General features: G+C 42.3%; 1 long non-coding RNA gene across 4 annotated transcripts in view; it reads left to right on the plus strand.

Moving 5' to 3' along the window:
- LOC130251744 (uncharacterized) overlaps positions 1–20,563 on the plus strand; it is a 434,188-nt gene that overhangs the window by 306,299 nt on the left and 107,326 nt on the right. The window lies entirely within an intron of this gene.

A 20,563-nucleotide genomic window follows, 5' to 3' on the forward strand; every position in this document is an offset into this window, starting at 1 on the left:
AAAGGATGGCATCTAGTAAAGTTTTATTTCAAACTTTATCTACTACTGCTGCTCGTCATCACACAGTGAAAATACTCTCCTGAAAAGAGAATTAATGAGTTTTGAACTTGAATAAACAGAAAGGAAAAAAAAAATCAAATTGAGAAGATTAAAACCAGGAGTTTGTCTCGGAAAAAAAGTGTTCCTTTGGATTTCTCTTTGCTTATTAATGTCCATGGTGTGTCTGTATCTTGAACCTTGCATTTGGCAGATCTCTGCCTGCACATGAGGGAAACCTGCTTAAATCAATTGTGTCTCTGTGTTGTGTGTTGTCACACAGCCGTGTGTGCCAGTGCATCGGGATTTAGCCAGGCAGCTTCCTCTGCTGCAGTTTCTAAAACACCACTAAATCAGAATGGTTTGCCAGCTGGAGCTTTCACCTTCATTATGGACACTGAAGGTTCCTAAGTTTAATGTAAATATACATAAAGCAAAGCATGTACAGTGTTGATCTTGGTTCCTCAGCTCTTAGGAACATGAGCAACATGAAATCAGCTGCTTTGGTTGAGGAAAGCATCTACACTGCCTGAGCTCTTGTGAAGCCCCTTAAACTTAGAATTATCAGTCTACAGCTGCCAGTATTCTGGGTTTAGTAGGATGAAAAATCAGGGGACACTCTAAAACCTAGAAACGGAGATGTAGCTCCTCTTGGGATTTCTTCTTGTGGGTTTGAAGAGATGGGGATTCGTGAAGCCTCAAAGGAGCCGGTTCTGGCTGCCACTTCTGGGATGTGAACAGAAGTGGCTGGCACACAGAGCACTGCATCTGCCTTGCTTCTGGAGGCATCCTAAGAAGAAGAGTGAAAGGGAGGGATAAAGTCCTGAACCACCCCCAAGGAAGCTCCCAGCCTGGAATATGCCCCCTGGGCTGGATGTGTCAGGAGAGGTTTCCTGCATCTGTGCCACTACCTGCAGCCATGTGTGGCTGAAGGCTCTGCCTGGCGTCCTGGGCGACCACTGTGCCATCAGCTTCTGTTCACTGACCTGTCAGAGCAGAGAAGGAATTTCACATGGCCTGAAAAACTGACAGAACAGTTCACCTTTCAGGGAAATGTAATATTTTCTGATAAGGAGCTTATGTTAGTTTTCTTAGCAAATAGCCTGAAAGCATTTCTGTCTGTGGCATTTCTAGATGTGATAAGTTGAAGGAAACATCCTTGACCATGACTTAACAAAACAGGCCATTTGTTTCATGGGGTAGCTGTTTCCAGAAATGTAAATAAATGGCAACTTAAGGATGATATAAAATAAACGATCACAGAGACAGCCCAGAGCTGCATTGTTTCAGAAAACACAAGGCACTGTTTATGGAGCTGTAAACAGAGGAGTGTGTTTATTATTGCACTTGGAATTAAATCAGAAAGCCAGAAAGCTGAAGTTTTGGGAAAGATCAGTGCACATGGAAGAAGCTCTTTGGTGGGGTTGCTGCTGGTGCTGCGTGTTTGTTTTGAGCAGAGCCAGCCTGTTTTGTGAGGGCGGCGGGCCCGTCTGGCAGGGCCCCATTCTGTCCTTTATTTCGCCACCTCCTTGACATGAGTGAAGCTGAAGGGGCGAGATGGTGAGCACAGCTGGGGGCAGAACACATCCAGATTTCATTTGGTGTCCATGCCTCCAGTATTTTTAGCGTAAATTGAGAGCCTGGTCAGAGCCCCACAGCCCAACCTTTGTGACCTTCTCTGCAGCTCACGGCCGGAGCCGGAGTATCCTGAGCCAAACCTGGTGGGATCAACAGAACCCAAGCCTGGTTTTGTGGCTGTGGTTATTCTGGGGTGGATTTAGATGTTTTTGTTCTAAGCAGGACTTAGCTCTTTAAGAAAGACCCCCCACTTAAATAGCATTGTTGGTAATTCTGTGCCACATGGTTTGAAACCACCACACTCTTATTAACGATCTTGGTAATTATTGGAACTGTATTTTTGCAAGTCTCACCTGTACCATATGTGCCCCTCTCAAGGAAATATGCTTGGCTCATCTAATACAGTGTTGTAAACAGCCTTACACACCCCTTAAATTGAAAATGCCTTTCCCCCACTGTTTTACTGGTATTCCTAAAGTATTACACCACATTTAAAAATGAATTGTGTGCAATGACATTAGAGAAGGGGGTTAGGCTTTCTGAGCTGCTACCAGTGACATATGACTGTAGTGACAGACAGTCAGCAGTATTCAAACTGAATTAATCTGAAAAAGCAGCAGACTTCAATGTGGAGTTTAGGAGGAGGCTGAGCAGCTACATATTTACAAAAGGGATGTCACTGAACCGTCTTTCTACCCAGGGATAGCCTATGGCTACTTAATACTTTTAAACCAGTAGTGGAAGGATTAAATACACCTGAAGTCAGGTCTTTGAGGCCATTTCCCTCTTGTGCTTTCTTTTCCTTACTTGAGTTGCACCTCAGCAGCTATTTTTTTGAAGCGCTGTGAGAAAGGGTGGGTATTCTGATACCTTTTATTAGAATTGCACAGAAGCAGGAGAATCCTCACAGAGACGCAGGCTCCTTTTTCTGTTGCCTTTGAAAAGTTAAGACATGTGAGGTTACACAAGACACAGACACTGCAGTGGAGGAGGAGGGATATGGTAATAAAGGTGATAGTGATACCTTAATTTAACAAATATGCAGTGCTAATTATGTAAACATGTGAGAACTCTAAAATCTTCTCATCATGCGTGTCACACAATTGAAATATTTTACAGCCTAATTCGAGATTATACAGTAATAATGTTATTTTATATTGGCTAGTTGACAAGCATAGGCCAGGGCTGTCTATCAAACAAAACTGTTGTGCCAGATTGTATCTTGGCGATAAGCACAAAAGAAGAGCAAGTCAAATTCTGTTTACATATTAATCATTGAATCAGATTTAGGTCTGTACCACAGACACTGCCTTAACTGAGAGCTATAAGGGAAAAAAAAACCTGTTTTTACTTGAATGGGCCATATTTTAAACAAAGTAATTTCTACAAAAAACTGCTGCAACACTCCAGATTTCATTTTGCAAAGGTACCTAAGAGATCAGGTTCCATTCAGAGGGATTTGGGTGGCAATGGCTTTTCTCCTTTATAATTTTTAAACTTAACCCTCCCCCCCCCCACCCCATTTTGCTCATGGACATTGGGATAGATGCATTGAAATCTGTCAGGATTCTGACACCGTAGCTGATTCTACAGCTTTATTTGTACTTTGGTGTTAACAGGATGCTCTCATGTACAAAACAAAATGAGCATGGTTAACAAATTAGGAAATCTGGGCAGGTTTGGTGGCAGAAAGCAGAAACCACCGTTTTCCTCACTCTCAAGTGTGCACTACATCTGGTACAATTTTGCTGTAAGTCTCTCAGTGTTGTATCCAAACATCTCCTCCCCTTGTCACTGTGGCAAACAGCACTGTTTCCTAAATCCAGATCTGAAATCCTGGCCTCAGTGAGGACAGCGGAGGTGCCAACTTCAGGTCAGCACAGAGGAATGTTGCTTTAGATGTGCCTGGTGAGACTGGACTGTCAGTCTATCCAGCCCCAAATGCAGCTTTTGGGAATGAATACTCAATACCAAATCGCTCAGGAGAAGACACAGACATTTTTTATTGCTCAGAAAGGATGTTTGTCTCCAACCTCCGTCAGCCCATGGTTCATTTCTGTCACAAAGCATTAGGGGTTTCAGCCTTTCTAAGATATTTATCTTAATCCTAGCTGGGATGTCCTCATTATTCACATAAGCATCTAAATTAAACTATTTTATATCATATTAAGTCCTTGGCCAGAAGGATATCTTGTGGCAATCAGTTCCATAGGTTAATTATGAACTGTGTAAAATAATATTTCCCTTATTGGTTTTTAAAGATGTTGTTTTTCAGTGTTGTTGCATTAGGAGGAGAGGACTCTAGGACCAGGCAATTGATCTTCTCTGTAACTCTCATTAACTCTCTCATGTCCCCTTTTTATTTGTCTTCAATAAAGTAAGCAGCCCCAGTCTTCAGAATCCTTTCTTCTGCCACTAATCATTTTTGTTGCCCCTTCCTATTTCAGCTTTATGGTTTTTCTGGGTGAGTTGATTGCAGCTTGGTGCAGCATTTAAGATACGCTGTCCAGTTACTCAGTGATGTGGTAATTTAGTATTAATTCCTATCCTGTTCTTTATGCAGCCCAACAACATATTTGCTTTCTTTGACTGCTGCTCCCAATTCTTTAGCTTTCTCATTGAGTTGTCCAGAGTGGCACATCTTTTCTTCTCTCTCTGTTTTTCCCAAGTGGTTGATTAATTTCCAACCGAGCCTTGTCCATGAGTTTTGAAGATTTTTCATTCAAATACACATTACCTTGCATTTATGAACAGTGGATTTCATCTGTCTTCATGCTGCACATCTGTCTAGCTTTTCTAATGTCTTGTAATCACAAGTAACCTAAATGTTTTTGAGGCCTGTGCAAATTTTGTCACCTTCTCCTCTCTTTCCAGAGCACTAATGAATATATTAAACATCCCCAGTCCTAGTACTGACTGCTGAAGCACTTTATGGTGAGCCTTTTAGCAAGCTAGCAATCAACAATTTATTTCTACCCTTTTGTTTCCATCTCTGGCTGTCTTTGTTTAACATACAGATTTCTTTTCAAAGCCTTGCTATTTCCAAGTGTTCTGCTGAGGGCCCTCCCACTGGGTGTGGGAACAAATGCCTGACTCTGGCCTCAGATGTCCAGTGATACCCAGCACTGGAGCTCTAGCCCAGCACCCACAGGTCAGCTCAGGCTGCAGACTTGTCAGCTGTGGTGCAGAGGAGTGGACAGGATTAGGAAACAGAGGCTGCAGGTACTGGCAGGTTTGGCAGCCTTATTCATATTCCACCCCCCAAAATGAAAAGAGACTAGAGAGAGATGGATTTATGCAGCTCACTGAAAAGAGATGTTTTTCCCTTGCCTTCCCCAGTTTAAAGCTTTCAAAACAGCTGCTGGCCAGCCAAGGTAAGTGGATATATAGCATGAGGCTCCTTGCAGTAAGACTGATGGTTCCAGGAGCAAAAGGAAAAGCCAGTCCTGCTCCCAGAACTGTTATTTGAGTTCCCTTTCAGCCACTTGGTCGCCACCTTTCACAACAGGCAGGTGACAAGCCCGTGGTGCTGCCTGCAGCTAATTGCAGAGTGTTTGGTGCTGCAAGGTGCATCATATGGTGATTACTATCATCATCATCATCATCACCACCTCAGGCTCAGATCTGAGTGTTGCTGGAACATGGAAAAAAATGGTCAGGCCCTGCATTCTTCTTCTCACAGGGTGTTAATGGCCTGGGTTTGGTTTTGTTATTATACAGCACTTACCATAACTTTAATGGGCTGTAGTTTGTTTCAGTTATTGAAATTAATTCTCTTACAGCTCCTCTGCCAAACAGAGACACGGATGGGGAGCTGGGGCAGGGAGAGGCTATGGCTGCTCTCTGAAAAGGCTCATGGCAGGCAGAACAGTGGCTGGAATCTCTCTCTCCCAAGTCCTCTTTAGTTTTGGTGTTCTCAGCAGGAATCCCAAGATTATTGTGCTAGGCAAGCATGTGTCAGTTTTCATTGCTGCTGTTGTTCCCCAGTCCCCAGCCATCAGCCCCTCTCCCTGCTCCCTTCCCCGCGTGGGCTCTGCTTTCTACCCTTGCTCCATTGTGTGCTTGAGTGGTGCCTCATACCTTAAAGCTGTTATTTTCCAGTTTTAATAATATTTTGCAACTCATTTCCCGTTTCTTAGCTGACAGCCATTCCAAAAGTAATCTTTGGCAGGTACTAATTTGGGTGATGACCACTTGATCTACATTTTTGGTGGGTAATTACTGAGTCAGAAGTGAGCAAATTTGATATCCCCTGACAGTCAGTGAGGCAGGCATTTTTACTACCCCCTCATTAGAGATTCACTGGTAGTGAAATGCCCTGAATTTTGTTAGTTCTCCCAGGCACAGGAAAAATCTGTCTGTTAAGTACCAGAAGTTACTACGTATGCTTGTTTTGTAACACTTGCGTGGTCCAAAATACATTGGCACTTTGAACAACAACTTCTTTTAAGGCAAGGTGCTTTGGTAGAGTGAAACCACCACGGGATCAAAATTCCTTTGGCTTCTGAAGCTGGGCACAGTTCTGTGTCCTATGACAAATCTCTTCCACAGAGATTTGGGTTGTTTCACAGCGATAAGTGAATCTCAGAAAATTTGGAGGCCTGATTTGGAAAGTTCACAAACTGATGCAGATTCTCTCCAAACTGCAGGAGCCAGATTCCCTGGTTTGCTCTGGCAGCTTTGCCTCACTCTGGTGATACAAAGCAGCTGCAAATCCCCTTGTGCTGCCCAGCTCAGCGAGGTTTGCGGTGCCTCACATTGCCAGAGCACACCAGTGAGCCTTGCCCTCCGAATTGCCTGTGTACATGGAATTGGGCTGGATGTCTCCTGAGAAAAGGGGGCCAGTCTGAGATTATCAGCACAGCTTGCTTCCTTGCATTACTTTGGCACCAGCCTCTGCTTCCCGTAAGACCTTGTGCAAAAGCGAGCAAAAAGAAAACATAATGTGGGAAGAAATAGCCAGACTTCTTTTCAAATGTCAGAGAGATTCAGATTTATTTTGAGTTCTAGAAGAAATGTGGGAAAGGGATATTTGCCAGATTCTTGGCCTCCCCATCTGGCTTCCATGAACTACCTTTTTATTCCTTCTTTCCCCATAAGTTTTCCCAAATCAAGTCCCCACAGCAACTCTTCCGAGATCCAGCTTAAGTAGACTGAGAATCTAAATAAAACCTGATCGTTGTTTTTGAACCAAGAAGCAGCTGGTACAGTGCCTAGTTTTTCCATTTGCCTTCCAAAATATCTAAAGATACTCAAGTTATTTTGAACGTGACAAGGTACCTGAACCGATACTTTTCCTGGAACACTCAATAAAGCCTTCTCTGCCTCCATCCTTCACATCTCATTCCACAACGAGCCCTTCTGCGTTTGTAGATCATGGTTCTCTTGGACCTTTTCCTGACTGCTTGTTCACACTCAGCTCTCCATCCCTTTTGGTTATCCTTTGGCACGTGGAGTCAGCCTCCCTCAGCCATGCCTGCAGGATCATTGCTTTGGTGACAGCACTGAGGGTGGTTTTCTTGGGGTTCAGCATGTGGCTCTTCAGGTTTCTTTTGAGCAATATTGATCAAATACATTTAGTCTCTTAATATGGTTTAAATACATAGGGTGTGTTGTGCAGTCCCTCCACAGAGAGGGCAGAAAACCAGTCCCCAAGAATTCCATCAGAATTCATTAGAGTTTTGATGAATTGCAGCTGCTAAAAAATTGTCTCCCAGGACTTCGAAATTAGTCAGTACCGAACAGTACAGTTGTCAAATCACCTAAAGAGAATAAACCTGAAAAATACTGTCTGAGAGAATTGTCTGCACCACAAGTCTGGAGAAATTGTTTAAAAAGGAAAGAGAAAGGAAAAGAAAATCCCTTCAAGAAGGGATCGGGCATCCTAGAGAGGTGGCTTTACTTTCTAGTTCTTCTGAAGTGTTTTCTGAGGGAAGTGTGTGCAAACAAAATTAGCGGGGAGAATATCGATTTTAGTCTCTGAATTTGATTTCAAGGTTTGGATTGATTCACTCTAAATACATTGAGTTTGAAAGACATTCAGCCATTTATTTCTAAGTGGCATTTAAAATAAATATTGCTATATATTAATCTAGTGAATAGTATTGTAAGTGCCATAGTTTATGCTTATTACACTTATTGAATAGGCTCCAGTATCTCCTATAGAATAAATGGCAGAAATAGGAAAAAATTCTTTTGATTCTTCCAAACTGTATCAATCACTTCCTGCACTGAACATCAGGTCAATATTGGAGGAAAACCAGGCACAAATCCATACCATTGGCAATGTGATTATCTTTTCAGTTGTGAAAACTGTATGTGTATCCTTTGTTTTCTGATGGAAACAAGGATCTAAATATCGTCCTCTGTGGAGCAGGGCAGAGATGGAGTTTGGAAAGCTCATTTCTGGAGATTGCTGGAGCAAGTGGTGCTTGAGGGCGCTGGAGCTGCTGGAGTTGGGCATAGATGACAGCCATGAAAGACTTGAGCAGCAGCCTGGTCTGGTTTTTGGCATTTGTCTGTTATTCTGAAGCTTTGAGGGTGTTTGGATGTGAGAATTTTGCTTTGATTCCCCCCCCCCCCACAAGGCAGGAGCCATTGCCTGTTTGCATTTGGGATTTTGCTAAAATTAGATTTTGAACCCCAAATTCAAGCTTTGATTTAGAATGCTGATGTTGCCAATCTCAGAAATAATTGCCAAAGTAAAACTGATCCAGAATTAACTTTGAATCCTGGCCACTGTAGAATTCCACAGGTTTTTATATCTGTTTCAGATCCATCAGGAAGCTGCTCTTGATGCTATAGGTTTGTTTATATGGTCTTTCATAGAAAAAAAATAAATGAGGGATGAGAAATTAAAGTGTGTAAAAGGGAAAAGAGAGTGTGGAATAACAACATCTGGGTGTCTTTTGTGGACTGGAAGATTTGTTTCCCCATTGATACTTGGGAGAGAGGAGTTATTCTGGGGGTAATGAGACTTTCCTTTCAGAAAGCCTCTGCTGAATTCATCCTTTCTGTAGTCTGGGAGGTTTTTTCCTCATTGTATCTTCACATACTTCAGCAGCTCCTGCTTTAGGGAGAGGACCACTCCAGTAATGTGGTATTTCTGACCTTGCCACAGCAAGAAAGTCCTGAAGAACTCACTCCTGACGGGAACTCAGCCTTTTTTAGGGTTCATCCAACTTGAATCATTTCAATCTGATTGATGCTAGTAATTGTGCATAGAAGAACCTAATCTTCTCTTGTTGTGTCTATACAATGAAAAGGAGCAGGAATTTTAAAAAGCAAGGAAATATCACGTATAACTCTTCTACCTTTATTTGCTGTGATTCTAATTCAATTTGTTTACTCAACAAAAGAGATGAAAAGGTTTCTCAAACAATACTTTCATATAACCCAGTCTCTTAAGTTGTACTGTGAAATACTCATTTTTTTGTATTTAGCTTCCCTACAATTTATCTTCACTAGAATAACTCTAAACCGGCTCCACCATTCCACCCTAAAAGCTGTAATTTCATTATGTTATTCTTTTCCCCTTCCTCTCTTTGTTCCTTTGTACAGTTATCCAGTGCTCAGGAAAGCATTTAAACACTCACTTGAATCCACCAAGTCAATGAGACTCAAACATGTGCTGAAGTGCCTGCTGAATTAGAGTCCTGATTTACATCATAAATCCCTCCCCCTCTCTGGGGCTCATCACCGGCAGCTCTCACAAACTTGGTCACTCACCCTCTGCTGCTGGTAGAACCTGGAGAAGTTCCTCCTTCCCACTGCCCCACCCTCAGGGGAGGGCACAAACCAGGCCCTACAGCTTTTCCCAATTTAAACTAGTTACAGGAAGATTATTGGAAGCTCTCAGCCAGGTTACGTAACTCATAAAAGTACAAATGATTTACAAATATTTAACGAGGAAAAACTAATTATGTGACTCCTGTCACGATGAGGGCAGGCTCAGAAATGGTATAATCAATATGGGAATGTTAGATGTAGTACAGCCTGTCAGCTTTTTAACCAACCAAAAAACTCCAGCAAGTCTATAAACAGGATTGACCCTCTCTCTGCTCAGTCCTGGCTGTGCCAGCAATATTTTCCTCTCATTATGTTCCATATTAGCAGTTGTCTCTCATGGGGCCTTTTGAACACTTGCTAAAGAAACATCCATCCTGAAACTGAGTGAACTTATCTCCAAGTACGGGAGCTAGGAAGGAACTATCAAAAACAGAATTTTAGCCAATTCCCAGAAAGCCAAATTCCATTTTAGACCCCAAGTGAGTCTTAAGTTCATGGGAGCCTGTTTATTATGACCATGAAAAATAACTCACAGTTAAGGTGAAGGATGTGTTTGATGTTTTGTTAGACAAGGCTTGTGTTTCACCTTTGCACTATTACTGCCTGCTAGCTATGATTATTTTGACTATATATTTATATCACTACATGTTTACATATAGTACACATTCTGTTTTGGGTTAATAATTTCTCAAGGGGAGTAGATTTCCTCCAAAAGGGTCTGCCAGCAGCAGCTTGGTGATATTGGGTGTCGTGGCTTCTGGGTGCACAGAAGATGGGAGTTTGAACCCTTTCTGCCTGACAGAAACTACTGAAATCTGACTACACCACATAGTGCAGGAAATTGTTTTCTTATGAGGTGCATATGTTTTAAAAGAAGCAACATTGCCATGTATTTTACATGGGTTATTAAATAACTGTATAAATTTAATGATTCAGATGTTTTGCATTATAACCTGGCATCTCAGGAGGCATGAAAATAGCACAGTAGGAAAATGTCATTGCATACTTCATAGGCAGAGTTGTTAACAAATGGAAATCCTTTTATAACTATAGAAGAGATCCATCTTTAGTCCCCTGCCTGTCTCAACCTTCCACTGGTCTTCTGATGTGAATAAACTGTGACTAACGTGCAATAGTAAGGAGGCTGCTGGAGCTGCCAGAAATCTTTACTTACTTAGAGAGAGAAGAAGAAAATATCTCTAGTTTGCAATTACTATCAGTGCATGAAAATGGCAAGAACCCTGTTTTGGCATTCCCTTCAGGGAGCAGAGGGAGCAGATCACCATCACTGGATCTCTTGAAAAATGGATACTTCCTAACCTGGGAAGTTTAAGTACAGATCATCAATATTTCTGTACCTAAAGTGCTGGGTGGGTATTGCTCCCCTTGATTTGTTGTTTGGTAGGCTAGTTTTGGTTGGTTACAGCATTATACATTGTGGGAACTTTATTTATTGCCACTGTCACAACAAAGCAAAGCTGTTATTATGTTATAACAAACTAAAGCTACATTTCTAAAACATACCATCTACCCAAACTACAGTGCTGTAACACCTAATTTACAGTTTATTCCAATCGCATGGACACTGGAAATATAAAATAATAATAAAGAAAAGGTTTCATTGGCTCATCCCAGCAGAGGTCCTTTCTGGTGTGGCTGTTCATCATTCAGGAAGGCAAGAAAAATACATTGTCTGGGGTGTTTTTGTAGGGTAAGTGCACAAAGGCACAAATACTGGTGCAGTCAAATGCCCTGCGAGCCCCTGGCTGGACGTTGGCTCACCAAGGAAGAAGTGCAGATAAACATAGCTCTGTGTGCCACAATATGCAGGGACAGGGCCTGTGGAAGGAAGGACCCTGGGAAAAGACCTGTGGAGGGATGAAATGAGTGCTGAGGGTGCATCTGGAGGTACTCTCCACTCTGGATTTTCTAGTGCCTAAAGCATAGCATCCCAGAGGGAAACTGGTGGCAGCTGGAGGCATTGAGGAGGTTGTTTCATTGGGGTGTTACTGGTGAGTCTTGGTGCAGTTGCTGCTGTCTCCTTTTTACCATGGTGTTTTTCCATGCTCCTGCACCTCAGATTGATCTTGCAGCATTCACAGGCATTTGAAAGGGCACTCCTGGACAATATGTTTTGGTGTGGTAAAATGTTGGTCTGTGTCTGGAGGAGTCGGCAGGAGGAGCTTGATAAATAATTTGCAGTTAATAGCTTGCTTGATTTTTTTTTTCCCCGTTTACTTTTTGGCAGATAGTTCTGCAGACTCATAAATATGCTGTAAATAACTCCTAAGAGCAGGAAGCACTACAGCAGTTCTTGAAAAAGTCAGAGTAGCAAAAGAATGTGACAAATTCAGTAGCTGAGCCATCAGGATACAGAGAGCAGGTATCAAGCTGTGCCATATGTACAGTCACGGTTGGCTTGGAAAGTCTCTTCTCGTAAAACCAAATTGTTCCACTAGGAAGTGAAGCCAGGAGCCTTTTGCCTACAAAATTAAATTGTTCTCTTTTTTTCTAAACAAATTGCCTTTTTTTTTTTTTTTTTTTGTGCTTTGTTTAATGAAACACCAGGCAGAATCTCATTTTTCTCCTCCAGCTCTACCTGTCTTTTTCCTTTTATTTCACCCCTTCCCTGCCCTCCTTCTACCTCAGGGCGAATGGAAAATCTCATCTTCTTTTTAGGCTATTTATCTTCTCCTTCCCAAAACAGTCTTCTCCAACATGAAGTTGGACAAGTAAAGAGAAATGGCTGGGGGATCTGGAGGGAGGCTGAGGGCTGGAACAGTAACCAGGTTGTTACTGTTCAGTCCAGGTGAACCTCACTCTGAGAGAGACAGCTCAGGCAGGGAAAGATGAGATCTTTCATTTTCCCAAGAATATGCATTGAGATTGATGACTAAACTAAGGAGATGGGCCTGCTTATTGTAAAGCAGCAGAAATTGAGGAGTCACCCATACAGAAAACTCCCTTCCTCCCTATAAATTTGAACCTCTCAGAGCCTGCAGGTGGTTCATATTTGGACATTTCTCCCTTCAGCATCATCATTCTCCTGGGCATGGGAGCCTCCAGGTCTGTGAGAGGCAATGTTGATAGTGATGATTTAGTGGCTTTGCTTGGTCTTAATACATGGTTTGGATCACTCAGAAATGGTGAGGATTCCATCACCTGCTGTTGTACAAGTATTTTGGAAATCTTGTACAAAAGCAAAATCTCAGACCCGATCCTGTAAGGCTCCTGCTGTACAGGTGTCCCTCAGAAGGAATTGAACAACCACCAGCTTCAAGGATAACAAGACAAGATCTTTCTATTGTTTTCTGCACAGTTGTGGAATAAAGTTAGGTTGAATAGTGTCATATCTCACAGTGTCCTGTATGATGGGATGTTTGCCCTGGCATATTTGCACTTTGGAAGACTGTAAGTGTTAAAGTGAATTTTATTTAGGTGTGCTGCTGTTGAACATGCATTCAGTGGCTTCAATCCTGAGAATTTTGACTGCCAAGCATATAAAGATAGATTTGGCCATAGAGGCAGACACAAGCTCAGTGCAAAATGAGGATCTGTAAAAAAAAATCAATGCAATTCTTATTTCCTACCCTTAACAGAGGGAAAAATCGCCTAAGGCAGTGTGGGCCACTTGTCCTGTGGGACATATTCCCTGTACACTGGGTGGTACTGGAGCTCCAGGGGTTTGACCAGGTAGTGAAATCTACTCTTTCTTGGGAATCAGAGGGAGGGCTTTGATACTCCTTTTTTTCTTATTAGCTCATTTGGTTAGAGCAGGTTCTCATAATGCCAAGGTTGCACGTTCAGTCCCAGTCTGGGCTATTTGCTTGAGAGCTGGATTTGATCCTTCTGGGTCCCTCCCAGCTCAGGTTATTCTGTGATTCTCTCAGGTGTTTGCAGACCTCCATGCTCACTCTGGTACCACACTGGGTGCACTGGAGAACATACTCAAGGGGGCAGCCCTTCCCCACACAAATGTTCCCTGTGGGGACTGTCCCAGGACAGCAGCAGGTTTGGGAAGGGGAGACTGGCAGAGGTCAAAGTGGAAGGTTCTTTTCTCAATGGAAGTTGCTTAACGTGAAGAAAGGAGGAGAATCACACACACAAGAATAGTCTAGACAAGCAGAAACCAAGGTTTGTAGATAGTTTAGTGGAAGCTGAGGTTGCTCTGCTCTGACCATGTGAGGGTGCAGACTGGAATGACTTTTTTCACTCTCCAACATATTTAATGGTGCTAGGAACCAAAAGTGAGTTATGTGCAGAGGCAGAACCCAGTGAGGAATGTTTTATCTTTGAGTAGTCTGCCATGAAGGGCTTCTGGCATCCTGAGCTGTGCATTAACCCCATTTCCTGCTTGTGTGTGCATGAGCAGCCTATCTGGCACTCAGGCTGACCCTTGCCCTTCACATGTGGTCACTCAAATTGATGACCAGCACCTTCCAGGCATGCTGCATTGAGTACCTACTCACTGTGTCCTGGAGCAGGCAGGAAAAAAGCAGAAATATTCATAGTTGGAAAGTAGCTAAGTGGAAGCATCACCATTTTTAGCATATCAAGTGATAGCCACAACCCCTCAAATTATGGTGGTCTGTGGGTGATGCAGGAAAGGTAAAGCACAGCAGTTCTGCAGTGGGGTCTGTGCTGTGCCCCCACAGGACCTGGCAGGCAGGAGAACAAGGTGCTGCTGTCCATCTCTCCAGCCTGGCAGCTCCCTTTGTTCCTGCTCTTCATGGAGCTTTGGCTCATCTGCAATTTCACCATGCAGATCCAAGTAAAGCCATTTCCCTCTGCCTTGCTCAGGAAACTCTTTAACATTTTGTATTTAATAATCAGCCTAAACACATGGAGATAAAATGTATGAGATGCTCGTGGTACGTGGCTGCCACTTAGCAAGTGTCACATCTTTGGGAGTGTGTGTAAGGCAGAAAGGCAGCATATGTATCTTGAGATTCTGCCTTGGCTCTGCTGGTTTTGTGTCACCTCTTACATAAAGTATAACAAAGTGAACACAGCACAGATTATGTTTGTCTGGATCCCTGAACGAGCTGGAAAGAATTATTTATTTCTTTTTCTCTCTGTGTGTGGTCACAACAAAATAAGTAACGCCGCCTAGGGAATATGGAGTGTCTCACAAAAGGAAAAAGAGAAAGAGAAGTAATATATCTCTGAGAAAAAAAGCAAAATTAAGGGAAAAAAAAAAAATACTGTAGGCAGGAAAAAGACATCAGTTTCTTGTGACTTCCACACTGGGAGCTAGCACCCAGGATGCCATCTTTTGTTAAAAGGCATCAAGTTGTTATGTAATTTAACAGCCTGATTGGCAGGGCAAATTTGAGCTAAAGTAAGGTGTGTGTACGGTTTGTCAGATTCCAGGGATAATCATTTGAAGCTAATCCTTTTACATTTCACACAGCCATCTTTACAGAAGTCTTTCCCTTCATGTTTACATTATCTCAAATTGTTGGGCAGCTACATGTGTATTTTTTGCATGTATGTGATAAATTTAATTTATAATTAATTTCCGGATTAAGACATCTAGGCAGGCAGAGGAATCTTCAGATGTTGTTAATTGTTTTCTGTGGGATGTGTTTCTTTTAAAGTTCTAATAATCAGCAGTTGAAGCCAAAGAGCTTTTTTTGACAGGATTGTTTTTGCAAGCCTACAAATTCAAGGAAATAGTTGAGCATTTCAAATATTGTAGTGGTGAAAAGCACAGTCATCCTAGTACACCACTTCTCAGGAGGCTGTGGTAAAAGATGTTTGGAATCTATAGAGTCATGTGTGTGCTTGTTGTTATTTCAGATGTATAGGACAGGTTTATTAGCAGAGCTCATCTCTGAAACACTCACGCTTTTTTTGGGTGCTGAGATGGGAGCTGAGCTTTTTCTAAAACCTAGAGAATACTGAACACTTGAAAATGTGTCTGTGAGCTCATTTGGAAGTTGGGTCCATGATGAAAAAGCAATGCAAGCAGCATTAATGTGGCACTTAATTAAAAACTATTGAGTATAAAGTGTTATGAATTTTGATCCTTACTAGAAAATGTGCTTTTTATTACGGGACATCCACACATCAGCAGAGTGCTTGGAAAAAATTTGGCTACTTCCAAAGTAAATGATTGCTTAGCATAAATAAAATCAGTACCAGCTAACCCAGCAATGCTACACCACAGTATTTTAATATTGTTTCACTTGAAAATGCAAAGCAGTTGTTCCAGCTTGGAATTTCTGTTCCCATGGATCCAGTGAATGCTTTGGGATTTTTTAACTCCTTAGATTAAAGGAGCTGCTTCTAACCCAGCTCTTCTCATGAGCTCTTGCATGTTGTACCGAGGTTGAAGTAAGTTGGAGACTGAGAGCCCAGTGATCGATCAAATGTGATCTGTTTTACTGGTGTTACTTGTGTGTTACTTGGAAGTAACAGTGAGATTTTTCATGCATTTCTTCTGTGGAACAGCCACTGTTGCTAAAATGCTTTGCACAGGGAAGTAAAAACCAAATTATTTCTTAATCAGTGCCAGTGTCAGAGCTCTGTGTTTCACTCAGGCACAACAGCCCCGTGTATTCAGTGTGACTCATGGAGCAGATATTCCTTGGGAGAGCTCCCTGCCCTCTGAGCTCAGGGTGGATGTGCCATCTGCATTGCAAGGGAACTGCCTGACAGTGTTTCTGTGTGCTTCTCACTCTGCAGTCAGTCTTTGAAGGGAAAACACGTGTTATTAAGTAATATCAAGATTATTAATATTGTCTGTTTGAGCCACATTAGCGTCTGCTCAGTAATCTCTAAATGCTGTTACTTTTCAACCGTGCTGTAACAAATCAAAGTGCAACCTAAATTTATACTTCCAAGGATCCCAATTCAGGAGGGGATTTCAGTCCTATTTTCATCATACCTCAGTGCATACCTTGCTGAAACCTGTTATCATCCCCATTAGACAAATGCAGTTGGAATTGTTGCAGTTCTGTTCCACACATCAACACCTGCTCGTTTCTTTTCTCATTAAAAATGGATATGCACTGAAATCTAGTCACATCTGAGAGGCTAAAAACAGGTATGAGAAGCAAATCCAGGATTTTGTAGCAGAACTGGAGCACACCTTGCCAAGCATCACCTCCTCCAGCATCTCTGTATGAGCTGGACCCTGGCATGTGTTTTCCACTGAAGACTCTTAGCATGTTGAGGCTGCTTTCTGTGACCTAATGGTGATTTTAAATGGATAGATTTAACTAGAGAGGTTTTCTTGCACATGACCTTTAAAAGGGAAAAAGAACAATGTTAGCATTCTACCCAAACCCTGTAGTCTGTCACTTTGTGTACCATGTCATTACCGGCAAAATTTAAAGGAAAACTGCCCCCATTTCACTCAGCCCAGCAATAGGAAAGTTCACAGGCTAAGAAGCACTTGTCACCGTTTTTTAAATTGCAATTGGCATTCCTGAGGAAGTGGCCATTGTACTGAAATGTGATCTCTCTATTCTCCCTGTCTCTCTGCTGGCCAGCTGCTGTGGGTGGGAATGTCTGTGCACACCCAGTCAGGAGGTGCTATCTGAGTTACACAAAGTGTCACCACCCAAAGAGGATGTTCCTGCTGCGTGGAGGGTGACACAGGACGTGGATGGAAGCCCACGTTTCCACTAGGAAGGAACAGAGCTGGCCCAGGAGCAGTTTGGTGTGCAGGGCATTTCTCCTGACTGGGTTTTCCTGTTTCTGAATGTCCCCTTCTGTTAAATCCAGTCACCCCCAGGCTGTGTGGTTAAGGAAGCAGGTTTTCAGCTGGGAGAAGATGGCAAACCAACACAGTGGTATTTGTGTGACTGTGAATATGGCCTGAGACAGCAGCTTGAGAGCAACCAGGTGCCCCAGTTCGTCTCAATGGCCTGCTGACTTGGAGCCATAAAGCTTTAGAGAGAAATCTTCTGCTTCCTATCTCCTGTTTTTTACTTGGGTTGTGATATCGCCGTAGAACGGCCTTGGTAGGAAGGGATTGTGAAGCTCACCCAGTTCCACCCCCTGCCTGGGCAGGGACACCTTCCACTATCCCAGGTTGCTTCAAGCCCTGTCTAACCTGGCCTTGGACACTTACAGGGATGGGGCAATATGTGTGGGCAATTCTAAACAGCTCAGAGTGCTGTGCTGTTAAATCTCACAAATGCAAAATAAAAGACTGACCCTGCAGGACTCAGATTGTGAACAAGTTGAAGTTCTTAAGGCAGGAGCATGCAGAGAGTGGTTAAAGGCAGGGAGATGAATGGCAGGCAGGTAAAAGAACAGCCATGACATGCTGCTCATGCCCTTTGTCTGGAGAAGGCCAGGGTGCTGCCCACTGACCCTCAGGAGTTTATTGTAGCTCATCTTTAGGCCTGAGTTCAACAAATGCTCACCTTGACCAGGGCCACACCTGCTGGACAGAAGTGTGTCCTCTGGGACAGCTGACATGGAAAGAAGAATATTAGGCTGCAGACACCTTTTAAAAACTAGGAACAGCCCCAGTTTGCATAAATCCAAATAAGCCAGAGATGGAATTGGGTAGTTTGATACAGAGTGTGCTCATAAAAGTGTAGGTTAGTGTCCATAGTTGTGTGTTGGTTCAAACTTCTTTAAGGGCTCTCAGGATTTGCATTTCTGGCTGACCCATTATTCAACCTAGAGATATATTATTATCAAGCTGGTATGGAGGCCCTGGTTACTGGATTTGACATCATTTGTGATTTTAGCATTGAGGAAGCTTAGCCTAGAGCACAAGGTGTATGAGTTCATCACTTGTTACAATTGTTTTAAATATCCACACAGATTACGTGCAATTAGCCAGGACTTCATCTGCCCTGGACTGCACAAACTGTTACAGACAGTGAATGTTGCTGAGGTTCTTGTTCTGATGTGTTTCCACTGCATCTTCCCAAAACTCTCTGGGCACCAGGTTCTGTCTTTGATCTACTGCAGGTGTTTTCAAAAGCTCTCCTGTCATTCAGCCCAAGAGATCTTGATTATAATTAGAAATAGTGAAAAGTACATTGAACTAAGATTTTCAGGCTACTTTCCATACAGACTTTTATATTGTTGACCTGACAAAAACTGGTATAGTTTTTCTTTAAGGAAAATATTTTGCTCCTGAAAACATGAATTCTTTGGAATAATAGGTAAACTGTCCTTGTTGTTCATAAACATATTTATGCATCTTCGCTGTTGTGATAAATTAACTGGGTTTGTTTTATATTTCCCTACAGTTTACTTTAAATAATCCTTCACAGTCTTTCACCACAAGACCACATAAGCTTCCTTTTTTAATACCCAGAATGCTGAAATAGCATTTTGAGCACAGACTGTAATGCATAACAAGTGTATAATTTCTTATTGGGAATGCTGTGCAAAAACTTGTTTTCCTATCAGCCAGTCTAAATTTTTTGCTTAATTCACTAGAACCCCTGTGTGTCTACAGGGGTAATTTATAATTAGAGCTGCAGCAGGCAGGATGCTGGAGAGGCATACGTTTATGGACAAGCCTGTTAGGCTCTGCTCCAGATCTGAGCCCCTACACGCCTCCATTTGGCCAACAGCCTTCAAGCTGGGCTTACAGTTTAAAGAGGAACTTTTTGTGAGTAATTTGAAAAAAAAAATAAATAAAAGAGCAAGCTCCCAAAGCTCTGGAGCCTTTGCACAGGAGGCAGGAGGAGGGGTGTGCTTGCCTGTGTGTGTTTGAAATGATCCATCTGCATTACGCAGGGCTCTGCGCAGTTTGGTGCAGGAGGGATGGCTTGTATTCTGCTAAGCATCCTGCACATTTATGGCACTGTATAAATAATAGTAATACAGCAATAATCTAAGTCATCCCACCAAGGTCTCACACTCCAAGGATTACCCGCATTATTCTGATTTTTAAGAGCATCACATTGAAAGGGAGAGGAGGGAACAAGAAGCCAGATCCTGTATTTGTGGCTGATTCAGCAGTTGAGGGTGAGCGTGGCTTTGCAGAGTACCAAAAACTTCTGCATGCTCCCCAAAGAGCCTCCTCATGGTGCATTTTTTTTTTTTCCATACATGTTTCTACCACAAAACCACAGGAAAGGAAGAGTTGCAGGGAAGAGAGAGAGAAATTAAAGCAATGAGGCACATAAATTGTGTCCTTTTGTTACAGCAAAAAACCAAGAGATGTTTTTATTGATGCTCTCAGTACCACATTCTGCTGGAACACATGGGCAGCTCTTCAGAGATTTTGGATCAGGCTGATGTCATCAGGCAATGCCATGACCACGTTGCTTCCCACTGGCTACTTCCAAAGCAGAAGTTGCCCCTGTTATTGCTGTTGGTTTAAAACTGAGGCTCACCCTGGTCTTATTTCCAGTCATCGTTTTCTTTTTGGTTTTTTTTCTGCTCTCCCTCTCCCCGAGTCTTCAGCCTAGAAATGTCTGCCTGAGATTTCTCCATTAACATCCATTCAACTTTGGCTCATTAGCTTTACAGGTTTCCACAAGGAGAAGAAAACCTTTGCTGTTGGAATAGCTGTTTTCCTAATTTGCCTTCTCTTCCTCATGTCCTTAATTTATCCAGGAGTTTCAAACAGCCTTTATGCCTTTCAATACGTATTGAATCATCTCTATTCTCTGTTAGCATTTGTCTGCTTCTTCAAAACATCAAATTATTTGCAGGTTAATCTCTTAAATGAGAACTAAATATGCTTCTGTAAATGCTTTACAGAACTGCAGCATCTTGAATATAGAACTGTTGTCTTCTCTTCAATGTGAAGTTTATGTTTGACTCAATACATAGGCTTAGATTAAAAGACTGTGCGTGTGCTGAAGAGGAAAGTCTCGGATCTTCCACAATTCTTAATGTGGTCCAATTTTGATTCAGGAGACTCAAACTATATCCCCTCAGTGCTCTTTATTCACCATCAAAAGTAATTCTTCGATTTGCAAGTGGCAACAAGAGGAAAAAAAAGTTTGATTTAAAATAATTGGGTGAGGTGCTTTTCAGGAGAATTAATGTAACAAAAGCTGCTAAACTTATTGCACTTAAAAACACAAATAAGAGTGTTGGACAGAAGTTGTCAGTAGGTGGTCTCTTAATATCTCACCAGTTTTGAAGTTATGAAAAGGAGCAAGACTTTTTGAAATCTAGAAAAGAAAGAAAGAAAAGCTAGAAACCGAGTGAAAGAGCAGAGTCG

This window comes from Oenanthe melanoleuca, chromosome 3, assembly GCF_029582105.1.
Source record: "Oenanthe melanoleuca isolate GR-GAL-2019-014 chromosome 3, OMel1.0, whole genome shotgun sequence".
Lineage (NCBI taxonomy): Eukaryota > Metazoa > Chordata > Aves > Passeriformes > Muscicapidae > Oenanthe > Oenanthe melanoleuca.